This window comes from Trematomus bernacchii, unplaced genomic scaffold, assembly GCF_902827165.1.
Source record: "Trematomus bernacchii unplaced genomic scaffold, fTreBer1.1, whole genome shotgun sequence".
Taxonomy (NCBI): Eukaryota; Metazoa; Chordata; class Actinopteri; order Perciformes; family Nototheniidae; genus Trematomus; species Trematomus bernacchii.
The window spans coordinates 1163857-1171181 of NW_022987966.1; the positions used below are offsets into that span (position 1 = coordinate 1163857).

General features: G+C 40.3%; 1 long non-coding RNA gene across 2 annotated transcripts; it reads right to left on the reverse strand.

The window, feature by feature from the left end:
- Positions 1–1094: 1094 nt before the first annotated feature.
- Positions 1095–7018, reverse strand: LOC117471096. Of its 2 annotated transcripts, none has more exons than XR_004554766.1 (6): positions 6798–7018; positions 5706–5768; positions 4195–4245; positions 2991–3041; positions 2239–2289; positions 1095–1371 (listed from the first exon to the last, which is right to left on the reverse strand). It is a non-coding gene; the product is annotated as an uncharacterized LOC117471096 (long non-coding RNA). The 2 variants fall into 2 exon arrangements; XR_004554767.1 differs by having other exon boundaries at positions 2233–2289.
- Between the last annotated feature and the right edge of the window lie 307 nt (positions 7019–7325).

Sequence of the window (7325 nt, forward strand, 5' to 3'; positions counted from 1 at the left end):
AAAGCAATGTGGTTATTATTGAAATGTCTAAACAACTTTTGGATGGATTGCCATGAAAGGTTCTCTACAGGATCACCCAGAGAACAGATCAAAGGTTTTTGAATTTTTTGGCTAGCGAGGCCGTGTAGTGGAAACGCGACATTTTGTCGCGTTTCCACTACACGGCCTCGCTCGGTATGGCTGGGCCTCGTTAGGACTGGCTCACTTTATGGCGCATTTCCATTACAGTTTAGGAACTGGGGCAGTATCTATAGTAACGCAGTGTAGGCGGAGCCGTGACGTGATCTTCAGAGGACCCCAGAAAAACAACACAGCCGTTAGCTGTTAGCACTCAGAGCTCACAGCTCCTCATATATGTTCAGAAACTAGACAAAAGTTAAACAAGTACAAACCACAGACTGCCTGTGTCATGGTGAATACAGTCGCTGCTTTATTTATGTCTGTATAGGCCGTTGTTGTGAGTGTGGACGGTCGGAGCATATACTGCGTTAGCTTAGCCAATCTCCATTTAGAAAACAAGCATTTTAAAAGGTTTTTCCCCTGCCGTCTGTCTGCAGACTTGACAAAGCATTAATTCATGGTTTTTACTAACCGGTATCAGTATGTTGTTACTTCGGCATCATTTTGAAACGTGTATTACAATTAAATCACGGTCAAATATGTCCATCTTGTTGTAGTTGTAGCTCCCTTGCCAGCGACGCTCTCTCTAGTTTAGCATACTCAGCCCGACTCAGCCTCGTTGTCTCTGGCCCTAGACCCACGATTTTATGAGGCCAGAAAAACTGTGAATTAGGACCCGCCGGCCGGTACTAGGCCAAGTGGAAACGCAACCAAAGACGGGCCGCTGACGTCACAGCCCTCTTAAACCGGGCTGCGCGCTGTAGTGGAAACGTGCCATATTGGCATATAGAGGCCACCTTATGAAAACATATCATTGTTGTATGAGTCAAATATTTAAACAAGTAAAAGTGGAGACCCAGAGAAACAGGTTGGTATCTGCCTTTCAGAGCATTCACGGCCCATTAAACTGATTAAATAGGATAGAATTGAAAAATGATCTAAATTGGTTGATAATATTTAGAAGTAAGAAGGGATGAAAGCTAGAACATCTGATTTACTTTATTTTTAAGTCCAGCTGTAGAACCTAAGGACAAAAAGTGACTCATCTAGACATTTGGCCCCATTTTGATTATTTTCCATATCAATGACAAATGATAATAGAAGGCAACATGAATGCTTAAAGAAACCTGCTTTAGTTTTATACAATATGAACAAATATTATACAAAACACATAAAGTAAATCCAGTTTGATTTGCAGTCGTTCTTCAGTTTTCTCTGGCTGCTGTGCTGTTTGTCCAACGCTGATCCTGGCTGTGGGAGAGAGAGTACTTTAGTTAGAATCAAGAGCAGAACCTGAACTATCACAGTGGCTCTGTAAAAGAGTTGATTCAGGATCAAATCTGGGCATTGCCTAGGGCCATCTTAATTATTAGAGTATTATTACTTCACTGTAGTTACGAACAGTTCTTTGAGTTGTTATACATTATTTTTGGTATTGTCAAATAATATCTTTATAAACAGAGTTCCTGTGTAGTGGAGTCCTGAGAGAGCAGGCAGGAGGATCAGCCATGTTCCAGGACAGGACTCCACCTTCACTGTCTGCACCCTCGTCACCACATCTGTCCACTGACAGGACACCATGGTAATTAAAGTGCAAGTGTGTCTCCTCTACTACACACAACCCTACACCATGTTTTCACGTTTTAAGTCATGTTGTATTTCATTAATTGTTTTTATAATAAAGAAAAACGCTAAGGGAGACACCGTCAGTGTGAATCTCTCTTCTTCATTAGGTTTTTAATTTTAATATATTTAAACGTCGGCCATTTTTCACCTTATCTCTTGTGTTATGCAGATGATACCCGACACTTTTCATTCATCTGTATTGTTTGTAGTTGCTTTCTTTAAATGTGATATTTCAAGAGCTGCTTGTTTTGTTGCTTGTTCACTCAGTGCATCTGTTCTTACTAGCTTTCTGACAGTATTTCATCATGTCCATCCCTCTATTATTTAAAACGTTGAAAATCAAATTCACATCGACTCAGATTTAATGTATCACAGAGAAAACATGTTGATCTGAGGACACACACACACACACACACACACACACACACACACACACACACACACACACACACACACACACACACACACACACACACACACACACACACGCACCCGCTGAGTGTTCTATGGTCCTTCCTGAAGAAATGTGGAGAGCTGGAACATCTGATGAAGAGAGATAATCTGTCACAGTACTGCATAGAACATGAGAATAGTTTACAAATGCACACACACACACTGGGCTGGTGGGGGCTGGATGGTTAGCAGGAGACAGAAATAACCTCCAGGGTGGGGCTCTGCTGCGTTACAAGACCCCTGATGACACTGAACAGTTTACATACTGGGAAGTGACATGTTGGACATACCACTGAGGACGTGTGTGTGTGTGTGTGTGTGTGTGTGTGTGTGTGAGCAGGCTAAGATATATGTGTGAAATACAGCACACTTTAGATAACTAATAGCTCTGGTTGTTCCTCAAATCGAAAAAAAGCCCCAAACATCCCTCCAGAGTTCCTGTGTAGTGGAGTCCTGAGAGAGCAGGCAGGAGGATCAGCCATGTTCCAGGACAGGACTCCACCTTCACTGTCTGCACCCTCGTCACCACATCTGTCCACTGACAGGACACCATGGTAATTAAAGTGCAAGTGTGTCTCCTCTTCTACACACAACCCTACACCATCTTATGTGATATAATGTTTAACTCAAGTAACTTGTATTTCTTTTTAGAAATAAAGAAACCAAATTCACATCGTCTCAAGTTTGATGTCTCACAGAGGAAACACTTTGTTCTGAGGAAGTTCAACTAAGGTTTTCACTCAATATTCTGTCAGTGTATCACAGGAGTTGTATTCAAACACACACAGTACCTGCTGAATGTACTTTGGTCCTTCCTGCAGCATTGTGCAGAGCTGGAACATCTGATAAAGAGTGACACAAACACAAAGAGATACCTGTCACAATACTGCAGTGAATGAGTAGTTTGTGCACACACACACACACACACACACACACTCCAAATATCATCCAGATCACTTATATAGATTTTTAAGTATTACATATTGTTACATTCTGCACAGCTGTTATCATAATTAAACATTCACTATAAATAGGTTTTTCATTTTTGGATTTGTTAAATAGTAGGATATCTAAACACTATCAAATAAGAAATGAATTTTGAAGAATAAGAACAAGCCCTAAGCTTTGACTGTGGATCAAACAGCGCCCCCTTGTGGCCATTAAATCAACTTGTTCAATTGAACTGAAAAGCCAGCTAATGGGACTTTTCACAACGTGGCAAACAGAATAGTGTTATTATTATCCCCAATGATAAGACCTGTTACTCTTCAGTATAGATTTGCCTTATCGGGAAGTGATGCAAAGTCACATATCCATCATCAGATCATATGTATCCAGAGTTCCTGTGTAGTGGAGTCCTGAGAGAGCAGGCAGGAGGATCAGCCATGTTCCAGGACAGGACTCCACCTTCACTGTCTGCACCCTCGTCATCACATCTGTCCACTGACAGGACACCATGGTAATTAAAGTGCAAGTGTGTCTCCTCTACTACACACAACCCTACACCATGTTTTCACGTTTTAAGTCATGTTGTATTTCACTAATTGTTTTTATAATAAAGAAAAACGCTAAGGGAGACACCGTCAGTGTGAATCTCTCTTCTTCATTAGGTTTTTAATTTTAATATATTTAAACGTCGGCCATTTTTCACCTTATCTCTTGTGTTATGCAGATGATACCCGACACTTTTCATTCATCTGTATTGTTTGTAGTTGCTTTCTTTAAATGTGATATTTCAAGAGCTGCTTGTTTTGTTGCTTGTTCACTCAGTGCATCTGTTCTTACTAGCTTTCTGACAGTATTTCATCATGTCCATCCCTCTATTATTTAAAACGTTGAAAATCAAATTCACATCGACTCAGATTTAATGTATCACAGAGAAAACATGTTGATCTGAGGACACACACACACACACACACACACACACACACACACACACGCACACACACACACACACACACACACACACACACACACACACGCACACACACGCACCCGCTGAGTGTTCTATGGTCCTTCCTGAAGAAATGTGGAGAGCTGGAACATCTGATGAAGAGAGATAATCTGTCACAGTACTGCATAGAACATGAGAATAGTTTACAAATGCACACACACACACTGGGCTGGTGGGGGCTGGATGGTTAGCAGGAGACAGAAATAACCTCCAGGGTGGGGCTCTGCTGCGTTACAAGACCCCTGATGACACTGAACAGTTTACATACTGGGAAGTGACATGTTGGACATACCACTGAGGACGTGTGTGTGTGTGTGTGTGTGTGTGTGTGTGTGTGTGTGTGTGTGTGTGTGTGTGTGTGTGTTTTTGTATGCAGGTTTAGCTATATTTGTGAGAAACAGCACTTGGCACCTCCTAGTTTTGGTTGTTCATCAAACTGAATAATGCAGAACACTGGGAAGTGAAGAAGAGAGAGAGAGTGTGTGTGTGATGTGAGTCTGATCGTAGATGTATATTTACTTTACAACATTATGCAGCTGGCTCTGGGTCAGTAGGTGTGTATTTAATGAATTGCACGTCTCTGGGTCAGCAGAGACTGGGTGTTTGGTTCTCTCATGCAGACACACGCAGAAACAGACAGATCCAGCGGACTGAACTGTGATTGAACTGAATACATTGTAAGAAATTAGAGGTAGTAAAAACAGGATTCATTAACTACCTGTACAAAAACTGAAATGGAAAGCATTTAATTCCCCTGTAATAACTGAGTTTGGTTTATAAGAGATGTGAGCGACACAGCACGGTTCCTCTGATGATTCTTATAACCAGCCTCACTCTCATCTTATCCTCCCCACACAAAGGAGACACACTGATGACATATTTAAACTTTTGATTAAAGCAAGATCACATTTTGAAAACTATTCTTCCAGACTCTAATTTCTTAACCATTGAAGAGTGACAATATGAAATGTGGAGGGCTTGACACTCATGACTGTTCAAACCGCTACTGCAGCTCAGTGTTAGAAATCTGCAACTGCAACGTGGCAAGTGACCTCCCACAGGAACTTACAGTATAATTAGAAGGGCAGGAATTACAATTGAACATTTTTTATGTTAAAATGTGTTTTTAGCAGTAGGAGAAATTGTGTTAGTGAAGGTTCCTCTCTTTACATTGGCTTTTTTATACGTGACTTTAACATAAAGATTTAACAAAATAAATGCTGAGCAGAGGACACATTTTGACACAAAATATTTTTTAATTTCTAAGGAGACATTGTTCTGTTGTCTTACATCATACACTTCCTTAAATCCAAGTTATTGATGTTTATTTTCTCTTGTCTGTTTTTGCATATTTGATATTGAGTTGATACAAAGTATATGGAGAGTTCTCAGGTTGAGATTACTTTAGATTACTTAATAGTGTGATATTAGATTAAGTAAGCCTACTGATTACAGTTTTTCACAGGTAATAAGTAATTGTAACGATACACACTTTTGAAGAAACCCTCCCGACTGCATATTGCATAAAGTTGCAGCATTTGAGTCAACTTACCTCAACCAGCCGGGTGTGAGTGAGCACAGCAGCTGAGGGCCGAGGACATCAGCATGGCTTAATCTGAAACAGAGACAAAGGTTTAAAGATGAAAAACAATCAGAAGCGGGGGTAAAAGAAGCAATAGTAGTGCAAAAATGAATATATGTTAAAAGTAAAAGTCTTACATTCAAAATCGTACTCAAGTAAAAGTAGAATACACTGAAAAACTGAGACGTTGAAGTCAAAACATTTATATTTATGATGTAGTTTGAGTGATAATTCTATTGAAACATCGTGTTCATAACTTGCTGCTGGTAAAGGTGGAGTTTATATGGAGGATTAATTACAATGTAGCCTACTAATGGGAAATGTAACCTATCAATCCTAAAATATTTGAATTGCATTTTGTATTTATAACATGCATTTGCAGAAAAGTAACTAAAGCTGTAAAATAAATGTATTGAAAATTACCACACATGGAAACAAAATGAAAAGGGTAAAAGTCTAAAGTGTGGTTTTACTCAATTGAATACCTTGAATGTTCCTGAAATAACAGTACTTGAGTACATTTACTTAGATTCCACCACTGCAAACTATTCAACAATACCGACTGACATTGTTTCAAAAACACAAATTCTGAGTGAATTATTTGTATCTTTCTCCTCACAGTGAAACAGCAGGGCGCAACAAGTGAACTAAACTTCGATTTTTAACTAACTTGATGGCTGACTGGCACAGGGTCTACCAACCCGAGGGTCACCGGTTCGATCCCAGCCCACAGTCAACATGCAGGGGAAATACTTAATCCCAAATAGTTGCTGCGTGTGTAAAACGCTTTGGATAAAAGTGTCCGTTAACATGTAATGTAATCTAATGTTGAGTAATGTAACCACGTGTCAGTTGACCGTTAGCTCTCTCTCACTCTGAGCCATATGCTGTGTGTCTACTAATAGCGCAGGGTCAACTGTACGTTCAACGCCATATATGGTAAAGTAGGACACGTTGGCGCGCAAACCCAGTACAAAGAACTACTTTAAAGTGCAAAAAAAACAATATTCTTAACAGAAAAACAAAAACAATGTAATCTCTTTTGGATTTATGTTCTCATACCTTCATTCCGCCCTGGTTTGGAGCTCTGCGTTAACTTTCAGCCTCAGAAAGTCCCGCTTTGCACACCGGCAGCCTCTCCGCGCAGGAACACTCAACACACACATATGGCATTATTAAACTTTATCTGTTAAAAACTAAAGGAGGTCCGGTAACAGACCGTCCGGTCCTGCGGGGACATGCGGGGCGGTGTGTGCCATGCCCGCCTAACTGCTGTCTGTGACCGCCGGTGCCTCCCGGTGCTGTGAACGCTCCTCCTCTCAGCTGGAGGAATGTATGGAGACAGAGAGCCCTTTGTCTGGGAAGAACATCCCAGCAGGCGGCCCGAGACAGGCCAGCTGCCCCGTAACGGTCATAACATAATATACTATAATATACTGTAGGCCTACTATAGCCTACTATAATATACTACAATATAATACACTATATCATGTACAAAATATACATATTTTATAATAATAATAATAATAACAAATACAAAATAAATAAATAATAATAATAATAGCAACACAGTCAGTAAGATGAGTTGTA